This window comes from Phalangium opilio, unplaced genomic scaffold (genome assembly GCF_054372755.1).
Source record: "Phalangium opilio isolate 3A_F unplaced genomic scaffold, DU_Popi_V2 ptg000017l_1, whole genome shotgun sequence".
Taxonomy (NCBI): domain Eukaryota; kingdom Metazoa; phylum Arthropoda; class Arachnida; order Opiliones; family Phalangiidae; genus Phalangium; species Phalangium opilio.
In genome coordinates, this window is record NW_028324151.1 from 11,605,940 (window position 1) to 11,628,062 (window position 22,123).

At 36.7% G+C, this 22,123-nt stretch overlaps 47 pseudogenes; all 47 read right to left on the reverse strand.

The window, feature by feature from the left end:
* Positions 1-598: 598 nt before the first annotated feature.
* LOC149703878 (5S ribosomal RNA) lies at positions 599-717 on the reverse strand (annotated as a pseudogene).
* A 140-nt stretch (positions 718-857) lies between these two features.
* On the reverse strand, positions 858-976 carry LOC149703879 (5S ribosomal RNA; annotated as a pseudogene).
* A 391-nt stretch (positions 977-1,367) lies between these two features.
* Positions 1,368-1,486, reverse strand: LOC149703880 (5S ribosomal RNA; annotated as a pseudogene).
* Positions 1,487-1,627: 141 nt separating this feature from the next.
* LOC149703881 (5S ribosomal RNA) lies at positions 1,628-1,746 on the reverse strand (annotated as a pseudogene).
* A 139-nt stretch (positions 1,747-1,885) lies between these two features.
* On the reverse strand, positions 1,886-2,004 carry LOC149703882 (5S ribosomal RNA; annotated as a pseudogene).
* Positions 2,005-2,401: 397 nt separating this feature from the next.
* On the reverse strand, positions 2,402-2,520 carry LOC149703883 (5S ribosomal RNA; annotated as a pseudogene).
* A 399-nt stretch (positions 2,521-2,919) lies between these two features.
* On the reverse strand, positions 2,920-3,038 carry LOC149703884 (5S ribosomal RNA; annotated as a pseudogene).
* A 397-nt stretch (positions 3,039-3,435) lies between these two features.
* Positions 3,436-3,554, reverse strand: LOC149703885 (5S ribosomal RNA; annotated as a pseudogene).
* Positions 3,555-3,694: 140 nt separating this feature from the next.
* LOC149703886 (5S ribosomal RNA) lies at positions 3,695-3,813 on the reverse strand (annotated as a pseudogene).
* A 399-nt stretch (positions 3,814-4,212) lies between these two features.
* On the reverse strand, positions 4,213-4,331 carry LOC149703887 (5S ribosomal RNA; annotated as a pseudogene).
* A 397-nt stretch (positions 4,332-4,728) lies between these two features.
* Positions 4,729-4,847, reverse strand: LOC149703888 (5S ribosomal RNA; annotated as a pseudogene).
* Positions 4,848-4,987: 140 nt separating this feature from the next.
* On the reverse strand, positions 4,988-5,106 carry LOC149703889 (5S ribosomal RNA; annotated as a pseudogene).
* A 491-nt stretch (positions 5,107-5,597) lies between these two features.
* Positions 5,598-5,716, reverse strand: LOC149703890 (5S ribosomal RNA; annotated as a pseudogene).
* Positions 5,717-5,853: 137 nt separating this feature from the next.
* LOC149703891 (5S ribosomal RNA) lies at positions 5,854-5,972 on the reverse strand (annotated as a pseudogene).
* Positions 5,973-6,111: 139 nt separating this feature from the next.
* LOC149703892 (5S ribosomal RNA) lies at positions 6,112-6,230 on the reverse strand (annotated as a pseudogene).
* A 397-nt stretch (positions 6,231-6,627) lies between these two features.
* Positions 6,628-6,746, reverse strand: LOC149703893 (5S ribosomal RNA; annotated as a pseudogene).
* Positions 6,747-7,145: 399 nt separating this feature from the next.
* LOC149703894 (5S ribosomal RNA) lies at positions 7,146-7,264 on the reverse strand (annotated as a pseudogene).
* Positions 7,265-7,661: 397 nt separating this feature from the next.
* On the reverse strand, positions 7,662-7,780 carry LOC149703895 (5S ribosomal RNA; annotated as a pseudogene).
* A 140-nt stretch (positions 7,781-7,920) lies between these two features.
* On the reverse strand, positions 7,921-8,039 carry LOC149703896 (5S ribosomal RNA; annotated as a pseudogene).
* Positions 8,040-8,438: 399 nt separating this feature from the next.
* LOC149703897 (5S ribosomal RNA) lies at positions 8,439-8,557 on the reverse strand (annotated as a pseudogene).
* Positions 8,558-8,954: 397 nt separating this feature from the next.
* Positions 8,955-9,073, reverse strand: LOC149703898 (5S ribosomal RNA; annotated as a pseudogene).
* A 140-nt stretch (positions 9,074-9,213) lies between these two features.
* Positions 9,214-9,332, reverse strand: LOC149703899 (5S ribosomal RNA; annotated as a pseudogene).
* A 491-nt stretch (positions 9,333-9,823) lies between these two features.
* On the reverse strand, positions 9,824-9,942 carry LOC149703900 (5S ribosomal RNA; annotated as a pseudogene).
* A 137-nt stretch (positions 9,943-10,079) lies between these two features.
* LOC149703901 (5S ribosomal RNA) lies at positions 10,080-10,198 on the reverse strand (annotated as a pseudogene).
* A 398-nt stretch (positions 10,199-10,596) lies between these two features.
* Positions 10,597-10,715, reverse strand: LOC149703902 (5S ribosomal RNA; annotated as a pseudogene).
* A 398-nt stretch (positions 10,716-11,113) lies between these two features.
* Positions 11,114-11,232, reverse strand: LOC149703903 (5S ribosomal RNA; annotated as a pseudogene).
* Positions 11,233-11,370: 138 nt separating this feature from the next.
* On the reverse strand, positions 11,371-11,489 carry LOC149703904 (5S ribosomal RNA; annotated as a pseudogene).
* A 139-nt stretch (positions 11,490-11,628) lies between these two features.
* Positions 11,629-11,747, reverse strand: LOC149703905 (5S ribosomal RNA; annotated as a pseudogene).
* A 140-nt stretch (positions 11,748-11,887) lies between these two features.
* LOC149703906 (5S ribosomal RNA) lies at positions 11,888-12,006 on the reverse strand (annotated as a pseudogene).
* A 398-nt stretch (positions 12,007-12,404) lies between these two features.
* Positions 12,405-12,523, reverse strand: LOC149703907 (5S ribosomal RNA; annotated as a pseudogene).
* Positions 12,524-12,661: 138 nt separating this feature from the next.
* Positions 12,662-12,780, reverse strand: LOC149703908 (5S ribosomal RNA; annotated as a pseudogene).
* Positions 12,781-13,178: 398 nt separating this feature from the next.
* Positions 13,179-13,297, reverse strand: LOC149703909 (5S ribosomal RNA; annotated as a pseudogene).
* A 398-nt stretch (positions 13,298-13,695) lies between these two features.
* Positions 13,696-13,814, reverse strand: LOC149703910 (5S ribosomal RNA; annotated as a pseudogene).
* Positions 13,815-13,954: 140 nt separating this feature from the next.
* LOC149703911 (5S ribosomal RNA) lies at positions 13,955-14,073 on the reverse strand (annotated as a pseudogene).
* Positions 14,074-14,471: 398 nt separating this feature from the next.
* On the reverse strand, positions 14,472-14,590 carry LOC149703912 (5S ribosomal RNA; annotated as a pseudogene).
* Positions 14,591-14,728: 138 nt separating this feature from the next.
* Positions 14,729-14,847, reverse strand: LOC149703913 (5S ribosomal RNA; annotated as a pseudogene).
* Positions 14,848-15,503: 656 nt separating this feature from the next.
* On the reverse strand, positions 15,504-15,622 carry LOC149703914 (5S ribosomal RNA; annotated as a pseudogene).
* A 917-nt stretch (positions 15,623-16,539) lies between these two features.
* LOC149703915 (5S ribosomal RNA) lies at positions 16,540-16,658 on the reverse strand (annotated as a pseudogene).
* Positions 16,659-17,315: 657 nt separating this feature from the next.
* Positions 17,316-17,434, reverse strand: LOC149703916 (5S ribosomal RNA; annotated as a pseudogene).
* A 913-nt stretch (positions 17,435-18,347) lies between these two features.
* On the reverse strand, positions 18,348-18,466 carry LOC149703917 (5S ribosomal RNA; annotated as a pseudogene).
* Positions 18,467-18,604: 138 nt separating this feature from the next.
* On the reverse strand, positions 18,605-18,723 carry LOC149703918 (5S ribosomal RNA; annotated as a pseudogene).
* Positions 18,724-19,379: 656 nt separating this feature from the next.
* LOC149703919 (5S ribosomal RNA) lies at positions 19,380-19,498 on the reverse strand (annotated as a pseudogene).
* Positions 19,499-20,152: 654 nt separating this feature from the next.
* LOC149703920 (5S ribosomal RNA) lies at positions 20,153-20,271 on the reverse strand (annotated as a pseudogene).
* A 138-nt stretch (positions 20,272-20,409) lies between these two features.
* Positions 20,410-20,528, reverse strand: LOC149703921 (5S ribosomal RNA; annotated as a pseudogene).
* Positions 20,529-21,170: 642 nt separating this feature from the next.
* Positions 21,171-21,289, reverse strand: LOC149703922 (5S ribosomal RNA; annotated as a pseudogene).
* Positions 21,290-21,427: 138 nt separating this feature from the next.
* Positions 21,428-21,546, reverse strand: LOC149703923 (5S ribosomal RNA; annotated as a pseudogene).
* A 400-nt stretch (positions 21,547-21,946) lies between these two features.
* LOC149703924 (5S ribosomal RNA) lies at positions 21,947-22,065 on the reverse strand (annotated as a pseudogene).
* Between the last annotated feature and the right edge of the window lie 58 nt (positions 22,066-22,123).

The window sequence follows — 22,123 nt, forward strand, 5'->3', positions numbered from 1 at the left end:
TAGATCACTAGATCTATTAGATTTACCTAAATGTAACACCTCAAAAAAATTCACGTCTATCTTTTATACGGGAATAAAATTATATAACACAATATCACCTGAAATTCAAGCAAACCCGACTTTAACTAGATTTAAAAAGACTATAAAATCACTAATATTAGAAAAAAATAATAAAACCTTTACTTTTTTATTTAATTTGTTTTTATAAAGCCACCTTTGGCATAACCAATTGTTAAATATTTTATATTATACCATGCCACTGTTCAATTTTAAGTGGATATAACATATATTCATTAATTCTTTTTTCATGAATCTTTAACACGAATTATTATAAGACACCATTGTAAAATCTATTTTTTATTTGATTAAATTAAATTGTTATATTAAATTAAGCAGATAGGCACGGGGCTTACAAGTCACAATGTGACTTAGCCCCGTAGCAAACTGTATATGTAATGAAAAGTAAAAAATAAACATTTTTGAATTTGAATTTGAATTTGAATTAAACTTCCTGCATCTTTTTAAACAATGACAAAAATAAATAATGTTTGCTTTTTTCATATCTGGTAGAATTTAAAAGAGAAAACAAAAATGAAAACGCCAACGGCACGCAGTGTTCCTAAATGGTCTCCCTCCAAAGTCCTGCCTGCGCTCGAAGCTGCTTAACTTCAATGGTCAGACGAGAACCGGTGTTTTCCGCGTGATATGGCCGTTGCCGAGAGCATTAGTTAATAATTCGAACTTAAAATTAATTCGACAAATTAAACTTTCTGCATCTTTTTAAACAATAACAAAAATAAAATATGTTTGCTTTTTTCATATCTGGTAGAATTTAAAAGAGAAAACAAAAATGAAAAAGCCAACGGCACGCAGTGTTCCTAAATGGTCTCCCTCCAAAGTTCTGCCTGCGCTCGAAGCTGCTTAACTTCAATGGTCGGACGATAACCGGTGTTTTCCGCGTGATATGGCCGTTGCCGAGAGCACTAGTTAATAATTCGAATTTAAAATTAATTAGACAAATTAAACTTCCTGCTCTTTTTAAAACAATATCAAAAATAAAATGATTGCTTTTTTCATATCTGGTGGAATTTAAAAGAGAAAACAAAAATGAAAAAGCCAACATACGCAGTGTTCCTAAATGGTCTCCCTCCCAAGTACTTCCTGCGCTCGAAGCTGCTTAACTTCAATGATTGGACGAGAACCGGTGTTGTCAGAGTGATATGGCCGCTGCCGAGACAATAGTTAATAATTTGAATTTACAATTAATTAGACAAATTAAACTTCCTGCATCTTTTTAAAACAATAAGAAAAAAATGTTTGCTTTTTTCATATCTGGTGGAATTTAAAAGAGAAAAAAAAAGTGAAAAAGCCAACGGTACGCAGTGTTCCTAAATGGTCTCCCTCCCAAGTTCTGCCTGCGCTCGAAGCTGCTTAACTTCAATGTTCGGACGAGAAAAGGTATTTTCCGCTTGATATGGCCGTTGCCGAGAGCACTAGTTAATAATTCGAACTTAAAATTAATTAGACAAATTAAACTTCCTGCATCTTTTTAAAACAATATCAAAAATAAAATATGTTTGCTTTTTTCATATCTGGTAGAATTTAAAAGAGAAAACAAAAATGAAAAAGCCAACGGCACGCAGTGTTCCTAAATGGTCTCCCTCCAAAGTTCTGCCTGCGCTCGAAGCTGCTTAACTTCAATGAGCGGACGAGAACCGTTGTTTTCCGCGTGATATGGCCGTTGCCGAGAGCACTAGTTATTAATTCGAACTTAAAATTAATTAGACAAATTAATCTTCCTGCATCTTTTTAAAACAATAACAAAAATAAAATGTTTGCTTTTTTCGTATCTGGTGGAATTTAAAAGAGAAAACAAAACTGAAAAAGCCAACGGCACGCAGTGTTCCTAAATGGTGTCCCTCCCAAGTACTGTCTGCGCTCGAAGCTGCTTAACTTCAAAGATCGGACCAGAGCCGGTGTTTTCATCGTGATATGGCCGTTGCCGAGAGCTCTAGTCGATAAGTCAAATTTAAAACTAATTAGACAAATTAAACTTCCCTCATCATTTTAAAAAAATAACAAAAATAAAATGTTTGCTTTTTTCATATCTGGTGGACTTTAAAAGAGAAAAAAAAGTGAAAAAGCCAACGGCACGCAGTGTTCCTAAATGGTCTCCCTCCCAAGTGCTGCCTGCGCTCGAATCTGCTTAACTTCAATGGTCGGCCGAGAACCGGTGTTTTCCGCGCGATATGGCCGTTGCCGAGAGCACTAGTTAATAATTCGAATTTTTAGTTAATTAGACAAATTAAACTTTCTGTATCTTTTTAAACAATAACAAAAATAAAATATGTTTGCTTTTTTCATATCTGGTAGAATTTAAAAAAGAAAACAAAAATGAAAAAGCCAACGGCACGCAGTGTTCCTAAATGGTCTCCCTCCAAAGTTCTGCCTGCGCTCGAAGCTGCTTAACTTCAATGAGCGGACGAGAACCGGTGTTTTCCGCGTGATATGGCCGTTGCCGAGAGCAATAGTTAATAATTCGAATTTAAAATTAATTAGACAAATTAAACTTTCTGCATCTTTTTAAAACAATATCAAAAATAAAATATGTTTGCTTTTTTCATATCTGGTAGAATTTAAAAGAGAAAACAAAAATGAAAAAGCCAACGGCACGCAGTGTTCCTAAATGGTCTCCCTCCAAAGTTCTGCCTGCGCTCGAAGCTGCTTAACTTCAATGAGCGGACGAGAACCGTTGTTTTCCGCGTGATATGGCCGTTTCCGAGAGCACTAGTTATTAATTCGAACTTAAAATTAATTAGACAAATTAATCTTCCTGCATCTTTTTAAAACAATAACAAAAATAAAATGTTTGCTTTTTTCGTATCTGGTGGAATTTAAAAGAGAAAACAAAACTGAAAAAGCCAACGGCACGCAGTGTTCCTAAATGGTGTCCCTCCCAAGTACTGTCTGCGCTCGAAGCTGCTTAACTTCAAAGATCGGACCAGAACCGGTGTTTTCATCGTGATATGGCCGTTGCCGAGAGCTCTAGTTGATAAGTCAAATTTAAAATTAATTAGACAAATTAAACTTCCCTCATCATTTTAAAAAAATAACAAAAATAAAATGTTTGCTTTTTTCATATCTGGTGGAATTTAAAAGAGAAAAAAAAGTGAAAAAGCCAACGGCACGCAGTGTTCCTAAATGGTCTCCCTCCCAAGTGCTGCCTGCGCTCGAATCTGCTTAACTTCAATGGTCGGCCGAGAACCGGTGTTTTCCGCGCGATATGGCCGTTGCCGAGAGCACTAGTTAATAATTCGAATTTTAAGTTAATTAGACAAATTAAACTTTCTGTATCTTTTTAAACAATAACAAAAATAAAATATGTTTGCTTTTTTCATATCTGGTAGAATTTAAAAAAGAAAACAAAAATGAAAAAGCCAACGGCACGCAGTGTTCCTAAATGGTCTCCCTCCAAAGTTCTGCCTGCGCTCGAAGCTGCTTAACTTCAATGAGCGGACGAGAACCGGTGTTTTCCGCGTGATATGGCCGTTGCCGAGAGCAATAGTTAATAATTCGAATTTAAAATTAATTAGACAAATTAAACTTTCTGCATCTTTTTAAACAATAACAAAAATAAAATATGTTTGCTTTTTTCATATCTGGTTGAATTTAAAAGAGAAAACAAAAGTGAAAAAGCCAACGGCACGCAGTGTTCCTAAATGGTCTCCCTCCCAAGTTCTGCCTGCGCTCGAAGCTGCTTAACTTCAATGTTCGGACGAGAAAAGGTATTTTCCGCTTGATATGGCCGTTGCCGAGAGCACTAGTTAATAATTCGAACTTAAAATTAATTAGACAAATTAAACTTCCTGCATCTTTTTAAAACAATATCAAAAATAAAATATGTTTGCTTTTTTCATATCTGGTAGAATTTAAAAGAGAAAACAAAAATGAAAAAGCCAACGGCACGCAGTGTTCCTAAATGGTCTCCCTCCAAAGTTCTGCCTGCGCTCGAAGCTGCTTAACTTCAATGAGCGGACGAGAACCGTTGTTTTCCGCGTGATATGGCCGTTTCCGAGAGCACTAGTTATTAATTCGAACTTAAAATTAATTAGACAAATTAATCTTCCTGCATCTTTTTAAAACAATAACAAAAATAAAATGTTTGCTTTTTTCGTATCTGGTGGAATTTAAAAGAGAAAACAAAACTGAAAAAGCCAACGGCACGCAGTGTTCCTAAATGGTGTCCCTCCCAAGTACTGTCTGCGCTCGAAGCTGCTTAACTTCAAAGATCGGACCAGAACCGGTGTTTTCATCGTGATATGGCCGTTGCCGAGAGCTCTAGTTGATAAGTCAAATTTAAAATTAATTAGACAAATTAAACTTCCCTCATCATTTTAAAAAAATAACAAAAATAAAATGTTTGCTTTTTTCATATCTGGTGGAATTTAAAAGAGAAAAAAAAGTGAGAAAGCCAACGGCACGCAGTGTTCCTAATTGGTCTCCCTCCCAAGTGCTGCCTGCGCTCGAATCTGCTTAACTTCAATGGTCGGCCGAGAACCGGTGTTTTCCGCGCGATATGGCCGTTGCCGAGAGCACTAGTTAATAATTCGAATTTTAAGTTAATTAGACAAATTAAACTTTCTGTATCTTTTTAAACAATAACAAAAATAAAATATGTTTGCTTTTTTCATATCTGGTAGAATTTAAAAAAGAAAACAAAAATGAAAAAGCCAACGGCACGCAGTGTTCCTAAATGGTCTCCCTCCAAAGTTCTGCCTGCGCTCGAAGCTGCTTAACTTCAATGAGCGGACGAGAACCGGTGTTTTCCGCGTGATATGGCCGTTGCCGAGAGCAATAGTTAATAATTCGAATTTAAAATTAATTAGACAAATTAAACTTTCTGCATCTTTTTAAACAATAACAAAAATAAAATATGTTTGCTTTTTTCATATCTGGTTGAATTTAAAAGAGAAAACAAAAGTGAAAAAGCCAACGGCACGCAGTGTTCCTAAATGGTCTCCCTCCCAAGTTCTGCCTGCGCTCGAAGCTGCTTAACTTCAATGGTCGGACGAGAAAAGGTATTTTCCGCTTGATATGGCCGTTACCGAGAGCACTAGTTAATAATTCGAATTTAAAGTTAATTAGACAAATTAAACTTCCTGCATCTTTTTAAACAATGACAAAAATAAAATATGTTTGCTTTTTTCATATCTGGTGGAATTTAAAAGAGAAAACAAGAATGAAAAAGCCAACGGCACAAAGTGTTCCTAAATGATCTCCCTCCAAAGTTCTGCCTGCGCTCGAAGCTGCTTAACTTCAATGAGCGGACGAGAACCGTTGTTTTCAGCGTGATATGGCAGTCGCCGAGAGCACTAGTAAATAATTCGAATTTAAAATTAATTAGACAAATTAAACTTCCTGCATCTTTTTAAAACAATAACAAAAATAAAATATTTGCTTTTTTCATATCTGGTGGAATTTAAAAGAGAAAACAAAAGTGAAAAAGCCAACGGCACGCAGTGATATACAATAACAAAAATAAAATGTTTGCTTTTTTCATATCTGGTGGAATTTAAAAGAGAAAACAAAAGTGAAAAAGCCAACGGCACGCAGTGTTCCTAAATGGTGTCCCTCCCAAGTACTGTCTGCGCTCGAAGCTGCTTAACTTCAATGATCGGACCAGAACCGGTGTTTTCATCGTGATATGGCCGTTGCCGAAAGCTCTAGTTGATAAGTCAAATTTAAAATTAATTAGACAAATTAAACTTCCCTCATCTTTTTAAAAAAATAACAAAAATAAAATGTTTGCGTTTTTCATATCTGGTGGAATTTAAAAGAGAAAAAAAGTGAAAAAGCCAACGGCACGCAGTGTTCCTAAATGGTCTCCCTCCCAAGTGCTGCCTGCGCTCGAAGCTCCTTAACTTCAATGCTCGGACGAGAAAAGGTATTTTCCGCTTGATATGGCCGTTGCCGAGAGCACTAGTTAATAATTCGAATTTTAAGTCAATTAAACAAATTAAACTTTCTGTATCTTTTTAAACAATAACAGAAATAAAATATGTTTGCTTTTTTCATACCTGGTGGAATTTAAAAGAGAAAAAAAAGTGAAAAAGCCAACGGCACGCAGTGTTCCTAAATGGTGTCCCTCCCAAGTACTGTCTGCGCTCGAAGCTGCTTAACTTCAAAGATCGGACCAGAGCCGGTGTTTTCATCGTGATATGGCCGTTGCCGAGAGCTCTAGTCGATAAGTCAAATTTAAAACTAATTAGACAAATTAAACTTCCCTCATCATTTTAAAAAAATAACAAAAATAAAATGTTTGCTTTTTTCATATCTGGTGGACTTTAAAAGAGAAAAAAAAGTGAAAAAGCCAACGGCACGCAGTGTTCCTAAATGGTCTCCCTCCCAAGTGCTGCCTGCGCTCGAATCTGCTTAACTTCAATGGTCGGCCGAGAACCGGTGTTTTCCGCGCGATATGGCCGTTGCCGAGAGCACTAGTTAATAATTCGAATTTTTAGTTAATTAGACAAATTAAACTTTCTGTATCTTTTTAAACAATAACAAAAATAAAATATGTTTGCTTTTTTCATATCTGGTAGAATTTAAAAAAGAAAACAAAAATGAAAAAGCCAACGGCACGCAGTGTTCCTAAATGGTCTCCCTCCAAAGTTCTGCCTGCGCTCGAAGCTGCTTAACTTCAATGAGCGGACGAGAACCGGTGTTTTCCGCGTGATATGGCCGTTGCCGAGAGCAATAGTTAATAATTCGAATTTAAAATTAATTAGACAAATTAAACTTTCTGCATCTTTTTAAAACAATATCAAAAATAAAATATGTTTGCTTTTTTCATATCTGGTAGAATTTAAAAGAGAAAACAAAAATGAAAAAGCCAACGGCACGCAGTGTTCCTAAATGGTCTCCCTCCAAAGTTCTGCCTGCGCTCGAAGCTGCTTAACTTCAATGAGCGGACGAGAACCGTTGTTTTCCGCGTGATATGGCCGTTTCCGAGAGCACTAGTTATTAATTCGAACTTAAAATTAATTAGACAAATTAATCTTCCTGCATCTTTTTAAAACAATAACAAAAATAAAATGTTTGCTTTTTTCGTATCTGGTGGAATTTAAAAGAGAAAACAAAACTGAAAAAGCCAACGGCACGCAGTGTTCCTAAATGGTGTCCCTCCCAAGTACTGTCTGCGCTCGAAGCTGCTTAACTTCAAAGATCGGACCAGAACCGGTGTTTTCATCGTGATATGGCCGTTGCCGAGAGCTCTAGTTGATAAGTCAAATTTAAAATTAATTAGACAAATTAAACTTCCCTCATCATTTTAAAAAAATAACAAAAATAAAATGTTTGCTTTTTTCATATCTGGTGGAATTTAAAAGAGAAAAAAAAGTGAAAAAGCCAACGGCACGCAGTGTTCCTAAATGGTCTCCCTCCCAAGTGCTGCCTGCGCTCGAATCTGCTTAACTTCAATGGTCGGCCGAGAACCGGTGTTTTCCGCGCGATATGGCCGTTGCCGAGAGCACTAGTTAATAATTCGAATTTTAAGTTAATTAGACAAATTAAACTTTCTGTATCTTTTTAAACAATAACAAAAATAAAATATGTTTGCTTTTTTCATATCTGGTAGAATTTAAAAAAGAAAACAAAAATGAAAAAGCCAACGGCACGCAGTGTTCCTAAATGGTCTCCCTCCAAAGTTCTGCCTGCGCTCGAAGCTGCTTAACTTCAATGAGCGGACGAGAACCGGTGTTTTCCGCGTGATATGGCCGTTGCCGAGAGCAATAGTTAATAATTCGAATTTAAAATTAATTAGACAAATTAAACTTTCTGCATCTTTTTAAACAATAACAAAAATAAAATATGTTTGCTTTTTTCATATCTGGTTGAATTTAAAAGAGAAAACAAAAGTGAAAAAGCCAACGGCACGCAGTGTTCCTAAATGGTCTCCCTCCCAAGTTCTGCCTGCGCTCGAAGCTGCTTAACTTCAATGTTCGGACGAGAAAAGGTATTTTCCGCTTGATATGGCCGTTGCCGAGAGCACTAGTTAATAATTCGAACTTAAAATTAATTAGACAAATTAAACTTCCTGCATCTTTTTAAAACAATATCAAAAATAAAATATGTTTGCTTTTTTCATATCTGGTAGAATTTAAAAGAGAAAACAAAAATGAAAAAGCCAACGGCACGCAGTGTTCCTAAATGGTCTCCCTCCAAAGTTCTGCCTGCGCTCGAAGCTGCTTAACTTCAATGAGCGGACGAGAACCGTTGTTTTCCGCGTGATATGGCCGTTTCCGAGAGCACTAGTTATTAATTCGAACTTAAAATTAATTAGACAAATTAATCTTCCTGCATCTTTTTAAAACAATAACAAAAATAAAATGTTTGCTTTTTTCGTATCTGGTGGAATTTAAAAGAGAAAACAAAACTGAAAAAGCCAACGGCACGCAGTGTTCCTAAATGGTGTCCCTCCCAAGTACTGTCTGCGCTCGAAGCTGCTTAACTTCAAAGATCGGACCAGAACCGGTGTTTTCATCGTGATATGGCCGTTGCCGAGAGCTCTAGTTGATAAGTCAAATTTAAAATTAATTAGACAAATTAAACTTCCCTCATCATTTTAAAAAAATAACAAAAATAAAATGTTTGCTTTTTTCATATCTGGTGGAATTTAAAAGAGAAAAAAAAGTGAGAAAGCCAACGGCACGCAGTGTTCCTAATTGGTCTCCCTCCCAAGTGCTGCCTGCGCTCGAATCTGCTTAACTTCAATGGTCGGCCGAGAACCGGTGTTTTCCGCGCGATATGGCCGTTGCCGAGAGCACTAGTTAATAATTCGAATTTTAAGTTAATTAGACAAATTAAACTTTCTGTATCTTTTTAAACAATAACAAAAATAAAATATGTTTGCTTTTTTCATATCTGGTAGAATTTAAAAAAGAAAACAAAAATGAAAAAGCCAACGGCACGCAGTGTTCCTAAATGGTCTCCCTCCAAAGTTCTGCCTGCGCTCGAAGCTGCTTAACTTCAATGAGCGGACGAGAACCGGTGTTTTCCGCGTGATATGGCCGTTGCCGAGAGCAATAGTTAATAATTCGAATTTAAAATTAATTAGACAAATTAAACTTTCTGCATCTTTTTAAACAATAACAAAAATAAAATATGTTTGCTTTTTTCATATCTGGTTGAATTTAAAAGAGAAAACAAAAGTGAAAAAGCCAACGGCACGCAGTGTTCCTAAATGGTCTCCCTCCCAAGTTCTGCCTGCGCTCGAAGCTGCTTAACTTCAATGGTCGGACGAGAAAAGGTATTTTCCGCTTGATATGGCCGTTACCGAGAGCACTAGTTAATAATTCGAATTTAAAGTTAATTAGACAAATTAAACTTCCTGCATCTTTTTAAACAATGACAAAAATAAAATATGTTTGCTTTTTTCATATCTGGTGGAATTTAAAAGAGAAAACAAGAATGAAAAAGCCAACGGCACAAAGTGTTCCTAAATGATCTCCCTCCAAAGTTCTGCCTGCGCTCGAAGCTGCTTAACTTCAATGAGCGGACGAGAACCGTTGTTTTCAGCGTGATATGGCAGTCGCCGAGAGCACTAGTAAATAATTCGAATTTAAAATTAATTAGACAAATTAAACTTCCTGCATCTTTTTAAAACAATAACAAAAATAAAATATTTGCTTTTTTCATATCTGGTGGAATTTAAAAGAGAAAACAAAAGTGAAAAAGCCAACGGCACGCAGTGATATACAATAACAAAAATAAAATGTTTGCTTTTTTCATATCTGGTGGAATTTAAAAGAGAAAACAAAAGTGAAAAAGCCAACGGCACGCAGTGTTCCTAAATGGTGTCCCTCCCAAGTACTGTCTGCGCTCGAAGCTGCTTAACTTCAATGATCGGACCAGAACCGGTGTTTTCATCGTGATATGGCCGTTGCCGAAAGCTCTAGTTGATAAGTCAAATTTAAAATTAATTAGACAAATTAAACTTCCCTCATCTTTTTAAAAAAATAACAAAAATAAAATGTTTGCGTTTTTCATATCTGGTGGAATTTAAAAGAGAAAAAAAGTGAAAAAGCCAACGGCACGCAGTGTTCCTAAATGGTCTCCCTCCCAAGTGCTGCCTGCGCTCGAAGCTCCTTAACTTCAATGCTCGGACGAGAAAAGGTATTTTCCGCTTGATATGGCCGTTGCCGAGAGCACTAGTTAATAATTCGAATTTTAAGTCAATTAAACAAATTAAACTTTCTGTATCTTTTTAAACAATAACAGAAATAAAATATGTTTGCTTTTTTCATACCTGGTGGAATTTAAAAGAGAAAAAAAAGTGAAAAAGCCAACGGCACGCAGTGTTCCTAAATGGTCTCCCTCCCAAGTGCTGCATGCGCTCGAAGCTGCTTAACTTCAATGGTCGGCCGAGAAACGGTGTTTTCCGCGCGATATGGCCGTTGCCGAGAGCACTAGTTAATAATTCGAATTTTAAGTTAATTAGACAAATTAAACTTTCTGTATCTTTTTAAACAATAACAAAAGTAAAATATGTTTGCTTTTTTCATATCTGGTAGAATTTAAAAAAGAAAACAAAAATGAAAAAGCCAACGGCACGCAGTGTTCCTAAATGGTCTCCCTCCAAAGTTCTGCCTGCGCTCGAAGCTGCTTAACTTCAATGGTCGGACGAGAAAAGGTATTTTACGCTTGATATGGCCGTTGCCGAGAGCACTAGTTAATAATTCGAATTTAAAGTTAATTTGACAAATTAAATTTCCTGCATCTTTTTAAACAATGAAAAAAATAAAATATGTTTGCTTTTTTCATATCTGGTAGAATTTAAAAGAGAAAACAAAAGTGAAAAAGCCAACGGTACGCAGTGTTCCTAAATGGTCTCCCTCCCAAATTCTGCCTGCGTTCGAAGCAGCTAAACTTCAATGGTCGGACGAGAACCGGTGTTTTCCGTGTGATATGGCCGTTGCCGAGAGCACTAGTTATTAATTCGAACTTAAAATTAATTAGACAAATTAAACTTCCTGCATCTTTTTAAAACAATAACAAAAATAAAATGTTTGCTTTTTTCATATCTGGTGGAATTTAAAAGAGAAAACAAAAGTGAAAAAGCCAACGGCACGCAGTGTTCCTAAATGGTGTCCCTCCCAAGTACTGTCTGCGCTCGAAGCTGCTTAACTTCAATGATCGGACCAGAACCGGTGTTTTCATCGTGATATGGCCGTTGCCGAAAGCTCTAGTTGATAAGTCAAATTTAAAATTAATTAGGCAAATTAAACTTCCCTCATCTTTTTAAAAAAATAACAAAAATAAAATGTTTGCTTTTTTCATATCTGGTGGAATTTCAAAGAGAAAAAAAAGTGAAAAAGCCAACGGCACGCAGTGTTCCTAAATGGTCTCCCTCCCAAGTGCTGCCTGCGCTCGAAGCTCCTTAACTTCAATGCTCGGACGAGAAAAGGTATTTTCCGCTTGATATGGCCGTTGCCGAGAGCACTAGTTAATAATTCGAATTTTAAGTTAATTAGACAAATTAAACTTTCTGTATCTTTTTAAACAATAACAGAAATAAAATATGTTTGCTTTTTTCATACCTGGTGGAATTTAAAAGAGAAAAAAAAGTGAAAAAGGCAACGGCACGCAGTGTTCCTAAATGGTCTCCCTCCCAAGTGCTGCATGCGCTCGAAGCTGCTTAACTTCAATGGTCGGCCGAGAACCGGTGTTTTCCGCGCGATATGGCCGTTGCCGAGAGCACTAGTTAATAATTCGAATTTTAAGTTAATTAGACAAATTAAACTTTCTGTATCTTTTTAAACAATAACAAAAATAAAATATGTTTGCTTTTTTCATATCTGGTAGAATTTAAAAAAGAAAACAAAAATGAAAAAGCCAACGGCACGCAGTGTTCCTAAATGGTCTCCCTCCAAAGTTCTGCCTGCGCTCGAAGCTGCTTAACTTCAATGGTCGGACGAGAAAAGGTATTTTACGCTTGATATGGCCGTTGCCGAGAGCACTAGTTAATAATTGGAATTTAAAGTTAATTTGACAAATTAAACTTCCTGCATCTTTTTAAACAATGAAAAAAATAAAATATGTTTGCTTTTTTCATATCTGGTAGAATTTAAAAGAGAAAACAAAAGTGAAAAAGCCAACGGTACGCAGTGTTCCTAAATGGTCTCCCTCCCAAGTTCTGCCTGCGTTCGAAGCAGCTAAACTTCAATGCTCGGACGAGAACCGGCGTTTTCCGCGTGATATGGCCGTTGCCGAGAGCACTAGTTATTAATTCGAACTTAAAATTAATTAGACAAATTAAACTTCCTGCATCTTTTTAAAACAATAACAAAAATAAAATGTTTGCTTTTTTCATATCTGGTGGAATTTAAAAGAGAAAACAAAAGTGAAAAAGCCAACGGCACGCAGTGTTCCTAAATGGTGTCCCTCCCAAGTACTGTCTGCGCTCGAAGCTGCTTAACTTCAATGATCGGACCAGAACCGGTGTTTTCATCGTGATATGGCCGTTGCCGAGAGCTCTAGTTGATAAGTCAAATTTAAAATTAATTAGACAAATTAAACTTCCCTCATCTTTTTAAAAAAATAACAAAAATGAAATGTTTGCTTTTTTCATATCTGGTGGAATTTAAAAGAGAAAAAAAAGTGAAAAAGCCAACGGCACGCAGTGTTCCTAAATGGTCTCCCTCCCAAGTGCTGCCTGCGCTCGAAGCTCCTTAACTTCAATGCTCGGACGAGAAAAGGTATTTTCCGCTTGATATGGCCGTTGCCGAGAGCAATAGTTAATAATTTGAATTTTAAGTTAATTAGACAAATTAAACTTTCTGTATCTTTTTAAACAATAACAGAAATAAAATATGTTTGCTTTTTTCATACCTGGTGGAATTTAAAAGAGAAAAAAAAGTGAAAAAGCCAACGGCACGCAGTGTTTCTAAATGGTCTCCCTCCCAAGTGCTGCCTGCGCTCGAAGCTGCTTAACTTCAATGGTCGACCGAGAACCGGTGTTTTCCGCGCGATATGGCCGTTTCCGAGAGCACTAGTTAATAATTCGAATTTTAAGTTAATTAGACAAATTAAACTTTCTGTATCTTTTTAAACAATAACAAAAATAAAATATGTTTGCTTTTTTCATATCTGGTGGAATTTAAAAGAGAAAACAAAAGTGAAAAAGCCAACGGCACGCAGTGTTCCTAAATGGTCTCCCTCCCAAGTTCTGCCTGCGCTCGAAGCTGCTTAACTTCAATGGTCGGACGAGAAAAGGTATTTTCCGCTTGATATGGCCGTTGCCGAGAGCACTAGTTAATAATTCGAATTTAAAGTTAATTAGACAAATTAAACTTCCTGCATCTTTTTAAACAATGACAAAAATAAAATATGTTTGCTTTTTTCATATCTGGTGGAATTTAAAAGAGAAAACAAGAATGAAAAAGCCAACGGCACACAGTGTTCCTAAATGGCCTCCCTCCAAAGTTCTGCCTGCGCTCGAAGCTGCTTAACTTCAATGAGCGGACGAGAACCGTTGTTTTCAGCGTGATATGGCAGTCGCCGAGAGCACTAGTAAATAATTCGAATTTAAAATTAATTAGACAAGTTAAACTTCCTGAATCTTTTTAAAACAATAACAAAAATAAAATATTTGCTTTTTTCATATCTGGTGGAATTTAAAAGAGAAAACAAAAGTGAAAAAGCCAACGGCACGCAGTGATCCTAAGTGGTCTCCCTCCCAAGTTCTGCCTTCGCTCAAAGCTGCTTAACTTCAATGGTCGGACGAGAAAAGGTATTTTCTGCTTGATATGGCCGTTGCCGAGAGCACTAGTTAATAATTCGAATTTAAAGTTAATTTGACAAATTAAACTTCCTGCATCTTTTTAAACAATGAAAAAAATAAAATATGTTTGCTTTTTTCATATCTGGTAGAATTTAAAAGAGAAAACAAAAGTGAAAAAGCCAACGGCACGCAGTGTTCCTAAATGGTCTCCCTCCAAAGTTCTGCCTGCGCTCGAAGCTGCTTAACTTCAATGGTCGGACGAGAAAAGGTATTTTACGCTTGATATGGCCGTTGCCGAGAGCACTAGTTAATAATTCGAATTTAAAGTTAATTTGACAAATTAAACTTCCTGCATCTTTTTAAACAATGAAAAAAATAAAATATGTTTGCTTTTTTCATATCTGGTAGAATTTAAAAGACAAAACAAAAGTGAAAAAGCCAACGGTACGCAGTGTTCCTAAATGGTCTCCCTCCCAAGTTCTGCCTGCGTTCGAAGCAGCTAAACTTCAATGGTCGGACGAGAACCGGCGTTTTCCGCGTGATATGGCCGTTGCCGAGAGCACTAGTTATTAATTCGAACTTAAAATTAATTAGACAAATTAAACTTCCTGCATCTTTTTAAAACAATAACAAAAATAAAATGTTTGCTTTTTTCATATCTGGTGGAATTTAAAAGAGAAAACAAAGGTGAAAAAGCCAACGGCACGCAGTGTTCCTAAATGGTGTCCCTCCCAAGTACTGTCTGCGCTCGAAGCTGCTTAACTTCAATGATCGGACCAGAACCGGTGTTTTCATCGTGATATGGCCGTTGCCGAGAGCTCTAGTTGATAAGTCAAATTTAAAATTAATTAGACAAATTAAACTTCCCTCATCTTTTTAAAAAAATAACAAAAATAAAATGTTTGCTTTTTTCATATCTGGTGGAATTTAAAAGAGAAAAAAAAGTGAAAAAGCCAACGGCACGCAGTGTTCCTAAATGGTCTCCCTCCCAAGTGCTGCCTGCGCTCGAAGCTCCTTAACTTCAATGCTCGGACGAGAAAAGGTATTTTCCGCTTGATATGGCCGTTGCCGAGAGCAATAGTTAATAATTTGAATTTTAAGTTAATTAGACAAATTAAACTTTCTGTATCTTTTTAAACAATAACAGAAATAAAATATGTTTGCTTTTTTCATACCTGGTGGAATTTAAAAGAGAAAAAAAAGTGAAAAAGCCAACGGCACGCAGTGTTTCTAAATGGTCTCCCTCCCAAGTGCTGCCTGCGCTCGAAGCTGCTTAACTTCAATGGTCGACCGAGAACCGGTGTTTTCCGCGCGATATGGCCGTTGCCGAGAGCACTAGTTAATAATTCGAATTTTTAGTTAATTAGACAAATTAAACTTTCTGTATCTTTTTAAACAATGACAAAATTAAAATATGTTTGCTTTTTTCATATCTGGTGGAATTTAAAAGAGAAAACAAGAATGGAAAAGCCAACGGCACACAGTGTTCCTAAATGGCCTCCCTCCAAAGTTCTGCCTGCGCTCGAAGCTGCTTAACTTCAATGGTCGGACGAGAAAATGTATTTCCCGCTTGATATGGCCGTTGCCGAGAGCACTAGTTAATAATTCGAATTTAAAGTTAATTAGACAAATTAAACTTCCTGAATCTTTTTAAAACAATAACAAAAATAAAATATTTGCTTTTTTCATATCTGGTGGAATTTAAAAGAGAGAACAAAAGTGAAAAAGGCAACGGCACGCAGTGATCTTAAGTGGTCTCCCTCCCAAGTTCTGCCTTCGCTCAAAGCTGCTTAACTTCAATGGTCGGACGAGAAAAGGTATTTTCTGCTTGATATGGCCGTTGCCGAGAGCACTAGTTAATAATTCGAATTTAAAGTTAATTTGACAAATTAAACTTCCTGCATCTTTTTAAACAATGAAAAAAATAAAATATGTTTGCTTTTTTCATATCTGGTAGAATTTAAAAGAGAAAACAAAAGTGAAAAAGCCAACGGCACGCAGTGTTCCTAAATGGTCTCCCTCCCAAGTTCTGCCTGTGTTCGAAGCTGCTTAACTTCAATGGTCGGACGAGAAAATGTATTTCCCGCTTGATATGGCCGTTGCCGAGAGCACTAGTTAATAATTCGAATTTAAAGTTAATTAGACAAATTAAACTTCCTGCATCTTTTTAAACAATGATAAAAATAAAATATGTTTGCTTTTTTCATATCTTGTAGAATTTAAAAGAGAAAACAAAAATGAAAAAGCCAACGGCACGCAGTGTTCCTAAATGGTCTCCCTCCAAAATTCTGCCTGTGTTCGAAGCTGCTTAACTTCAATGGTCGGACGAGAAAATGTATTTCCCGCTTGATATGGCCGTTGCCGAGAGCACTAGTTAATAATTCGAATTTAAAGTTAATTAGACAAATTAAACTTCCTGCATCTTTTTAAACAATGACAAAAATAAAATATGTTTTCTTTTTTCATATCTTGTAGAATTTAAAAGAGAAAACAAAAATGAAAAAGCCAACGGCACGCAGTGTTCCTAAATGGTCTCCCTCCAAAATTCTGCCTGCGTTCGAAGCTGCTTAACTTCAATGGTCGGACGAGAACCGGCGTTTTCCGCGTGATATGGCCGTTGCCGAGAGCACTAGTTATTAATTCGAACTTAAAATTAATTAGACAAATTAAACTTTCTGCATCTTTTTAAACAATAACAAAAATAAAATATGTTTGCTTTTTTCATATCTGGTGGAATTTAAAAGAGAAAACAAAAGTGAAAAAGCCAACGGCACGCAGTGATCCTAAGTGGTCTCCCTCCCAAGTTCTGCCTTCGCTCAAAGCTGCTTAACTTCAATGGTCGGACGAGAAAAGGTATTTTCTGCTTGATATGGCCGTTGCCGAGAGCACTAGTTAATAATTCGAATTTAAAGTTAATTTGACAAATTAAACTTCCTGCATCTTTTTAAACAATGGAAAAAATAAAATATGTTTGCTTTTTTCATATCTGGTAGAATTTAAAAGAGAAAACAAAAGTGAAAAAGCCAACGGCACGCAGTGTTCCTAAATGGTCTCCCTCCCAAGTTCTGCCTGTGTTCGAAGCTGCTTAACTTCAATGGTCGGACGAGAAAATGTATTTCCCGCTTGATATGGCCGTTGCCGAGAGCACTAGTTAATAATTCGAATTTAAAGTTAATTAGACAAATTAAACTTCCTGCATCTTTTTAAACAATGACAAAAATAAAATATGTTTGCTTTTTTCATATCTGGTGGAATTTAAAAGAGAAAACAAGAATGAAAAAGCCAACGGCACACAGTGTTCCTAAATGGTCTCCCTCCAAAGTTCTGCCTGCGCTCGAAGCTGCTTAACTTCAATGAGCGGACGAGAACCGTTGTTTTCAGCGTGATATGGCAGTCGCCGAGAGCACTAGTAAATAATTCGAATTTAAAATTAATTAGACAAATTAAACTTCCTGAATCTTTTTAAAACAATAACAAAAATAAAATATTTGCTTTTTTCATATCTGGTGGAATTTAAAAGAGAAAACAAAAGTGAAAAAGCCAACGGCACGCAGTGATCCTAAGTGGTCTCCCTCCCAAGTTCTGCCTTCGCTCGAAGCTGCTTAACTTCAATGATCGGACGAGAACCGGTGTTTTCCGCGTGATATGGCCGTTGCCGAGAGCTCTAGTTGATAAGTCAAATTTAAAATTAATTAGACAAATTAAACTTCCCTCATCTTTTTAAAACAATAACAAAAATAAAATGTTTGCTTTTCTCATACCTGGTGGAATTTAAAAGAGAAAACAAAAGTGAAAAAGCCAACGGCACGCAGTGTTCCTAAATGGTCTCCCTCCCAAGTTCTGCCTGCGTTCGAAGCTGCTAAACTTCAATGGTCGGAATAGAACCGGCGTTTTCCGCATGATATGGCCGTTGCCGAGAGCACTAGTAAATAATTCGAATTTAAAATTAATTAGACAAAATAAACTTCCTGCATCTTTTTAAAAATATAACAAAAATAAAATGTTTGCTTTTTTTATATCTGGTGGAATTTAAAAGAGAAAACTTAAGTGAAAAAGCCAACGGCACGCAGTGTTCCTAAATGGTCTCCCTCCCAAGTTCTGCCTGCTTTCGAAGCTGCTAAACTTCAATGGTCGGACGAGAACCGGCGTTTTCCGCGTGATATGGCCGTTGCCGAGAGAACTAGTTATTAATTCGAACTTAAAATTAATTAGACAAATTAAACTTCCTGCATCTTTTTAAAACAATAACAAAAATAAAATGTTTGCTTTTTTCATATCTGGTGGAATTTAAAAGAGAAAACAAAAATGAAAAAGCCAACGGGACGCAGTGTTCCTAAATGGTCTCTCTCCAAAGATCTGCCTGCGCTCGAAGCTGCTTAACTTCAATGAGCGGACGAGAACCGTTGTTTTCAGCGTGATATGGCAGTCGCCGAGAGCACTAGTAAATAATTCGAATTTAAAATTATTTAGACAAATTAAACTTCCTGCATCTTTTCAAAACAATAACAAAAATAAAATGTTTGCTTTTTTCATATCTGGTGGAATTTAAAAGAGAAAACAAAAGTGAAAAAGACAACGGCACGCAGTGTTCCTAAACGGTGTCCCTCCCAAGTACTGTCTGCGCTCGAAGCTGCTTAACTTCAATGATCGGACCAGAACCGGTGTTTTCATCGTGATATGGCCGTTGCCGAGAGCTCTAGTTGATAAGTCAAATTTAAAATTAATTAGACAAATTAAACTTCCCTCATCTTTTTAAAAAAATAACAAAAATAAAATGTTTCCTTTTTTCATATCTGGTGGAATTTAAAAGAGAAAACAAAGTGAATAAGCCAACGGCACGCAGTGTTCCTAAATGGTCTCCCTCCCAAGTACTGCCTGCGCTCGAAGCTGCTTAACTTCAATGATCGGACGAGAACCGGTGTTTTCCGCGTGATATGGCCGTTGCCGAGAGCACTAGTTAATAATTCGAACTTAAAATTAATTAGACAAATTAAACTTTCTGCATCTTTTTAAACAATAACAAAATTAAAATTTGTTTGCTTTTTTCATATCTGGTAGAATTTAAAAGAGAAAACAAAAGTGAAAAAGCCAACGGCACGCAGTGTTCCTAAATGGTCTCCCTCCCAAGTTCTGCCTGCTTTCGAAGCTGCTAAACTTCAATGGTCGGACGAGAACCGGCGTTTTCCGCGTGATATGGCCGTTGCCGAGAGCACTAGTTATTAATTCGAACTTAAAATTAATTAGACAAATTAAACTTCCTGCATCTTTTTAAAACAATAACAAAAATAAAATGTTTGCTTTTTTCATATCTGGTGGAATTTAAAAGAGAAAACAAAAATGAAAAAGCCAACGGGACGCAGTGTTCCTAAATGGTCTCTCTCCAAAGATCTGCCTGCGCTCGAAGCTGCTTAACTTCAATGAGCGGACGAGAACCGTTGTTTTCAGCGTGATATGGCAGTCGCCGAGAGCACTAGTAAATAATTCGGATTTAAAATTATTTAGACAAATTAAACTTCCTGCATCTTTTCAAAACAATAACAAAAATAAAATGTTTGCTTTTTTCATATCTGGTGGAATTTAAAAGAGAAAACAAAAGTGAAAAAGACAACGGCACGCAGTGTTCCTAAACGGTGTCCCTCCCAAGTACTGTCTGCGCTCGAAGCTGCTTAACTTCAATGATCGGACCAGAACCGGTGTTTTCATCGTGATATGGCCGTTGCCGAGAGCTCTAGTTGATAAGTCAAATTTAAAATTAATTAGACAAATTAAACTTCCCTCATCTTTTTAAAAAAATAACAAAAATAAAATGTTTCCTTTTTTCATATCTGGTGGAATTTAAAAGAGAAAACAAAGTGAATAAGCCAACGGCACGCAGTGTTCCTAAATGGTCTCCCTCCCAAGTTCTGCCTGCTTTCGAAGCTGCTAAACTTCAATGGTCGGACGAGAACCGGCGTTTTCCGCGTGATATGGCCGTTGCCGAGAGCACTAGTTATTAATTCGAACTTAAAATTAATTAGACAAATTAAACTTCCTGCATCTTTTTAAAACAATAACAAAAATAAAATGTTTGCTTTTTTCATATCTGGTGGAATTTAAAAGAGAAAACAAAAATGAAAAAGCCAACGGGACGCAGTGTTCCTAAATGGTCTCTCTCCAAAGATCTGCCTGCGCTCGAAGCTGCTTAACTTCAATGAGCGGACGAGAACCGTTGTTTTCAGCGTGATATGGCAGTCGCCGAGAGCACTAGTAAATAATTCGAATTTAAAATTATTTAGACAAATTAAACTTCCTGCATCTTTTCAAAACAATAACAAAAATAAAATGTTTGCTTTTTTCATATCTGGTGGAATTTAAAAGAGAAAACAAAAGTGAAAAAGACAACGGCACGCAGTGTTCCTAAACGGTGTCCCTCCCAAGTACTGTCTGCGCTCGAAGCTGCTTAACTTCAATGATCGGACCAGAACCGGTGTTTTCATCGTGATATGGCCGTTGCCGAGAGCTCTAGTTGATAAGTCAAATTTAAAATTAATTAGACAAATTAAACTTCCCTCATCTTTTTAAAAAAATAACAAAAATAAAATGTTTCCTTTTTTCATATCTGGTGGAATTTAAAAGAGAAAACAAAGTGAATAAGCCAACGGCACGCAGTGTTCCTAAATGGTCTCCCTCCCAAGTACTGCCTGCGCTCGAAGCTGCTTAACTTCAATGATCGGACGAGAACCGGTGTTTTCCGCGTGATATGGCCGTTGCCGAGAGCTCTAGTTGATAAGTCAAATTTAAAATTAATTAGACAAATTAAACTTCCCTCATCTTTTTAAAACAATAACAAAAATAAAATGTTTGCTTTTTTCATATCTGGTGGAATTTAAAAGAGAAAACAAAAGTGAAAAAGCCAACGGCACGCAGTGTTCCTAAATGGTCTCCCTCCCAAGTTCTGCCTGCGTTCGAAGCTGCTAATTTGCAATGGTCGGACGAGAACCGGCGTTTTCCGCATGATATGCCCGTTGCCGAGAGCACTAGTAAATAATTCGAATTTAAAATTAATTAGACAAAATAAACTTCCTGCATCTCTTTAAAACAATAACAAAAATAAAATGTTTGCTTTTTTATATCTGGTGGAATTTAAAAGAGAAAACAAAAGTGAAAAAGCCAACGGCACGCAGTGTTCCTAAATGGTCTCCCTCCCAAGTTCTGCCTGCGTTCGAAGCTGCTAAACTTCAATGGTCGGACGAGAACCGGCGTTTTCCGCGTGATATGGCCGTTGCCGAGAGCACTAGTTATTAATTCGAACTTAAAATTAATTAGACAAATTAAACTTCCTGCATCTTTTTAAAACAATAACAAAAATAAAATGTTTGCTTTTTTCATATCTGGTGGAATTTAAAAGAGAAAAAGACAACGGCACGCAGTGTTCCTAAACGGTGTCCCTCCCAAGTACTGTCTGCGCTCGAAGCTGCTTAACTTCAATGATCGGACCAGAACCGGTGTTTTCATCGTGATATGGCCGTTGCCGAGAGCTCTAGTTGATAAGTCAAATTTAAAATTAATTAGACAAATTAAACTTCCCTCATCTTTTTAAAAAAATAACAAAAATAAAATGTTTCCTTTTTTCATATCTGGTGGAATTTAAAAGAGAAAACAAAGTGAATAAGCCAACGGCACGCAGTGTTCCTAAATGGTCTCCCTCCCAAGTACTGCCTGCGCTCGAAGCTGCTTAACTTCAATGATCGGACGAGAACCGGTGTTTTCCGCGTGATATGGCCGTTGCCGAGAGAGCACTAGTTAATAATTCGAACTTAAAATTAATTAGACAAATTAAACTTTCTGCATCTTTTTAAACAATAACAAAAATAAAATATGTTTGCTTTTTTCATATCTGGTAGAATTTAAAAGAGAAAACAAAAATGAAAAAGCCAACGGCACGCAGTGTTCCTAAATGGTCTCCCTCCAAAGTTCTGCCTGCGCTCAAAGCTGCTTAACTTCAATGATCGGACCAGATCCGGTGTTTTCATCGTGATATGGCCGTTGCCGAGAGCTCTAGTTGATAAGTCAAATTTAAAATTAATTAGACAAATTAAACTTCCCTCATCTTTTTAAAACAATAACAAAAATAAAATGTTTGCTTTTTTCATATCTGGTGGAATTTAAAAGAGAAAATAAAAGTGAAAAAGCCAACGGCACGCAGTGTTCCTAAGTGGTGTCCCTCCCAAGTACTGTCTGCGCTCGAAGCTGCTTAACTTCAATGATCGGACCAGATCCGGTGTTTTCATCGTGATATGGCCGTTGCCGAGAGCTCTAGTTGATAAGTCAAATTTAAAATTAATTAGACAAATTAAACTTCCCTCA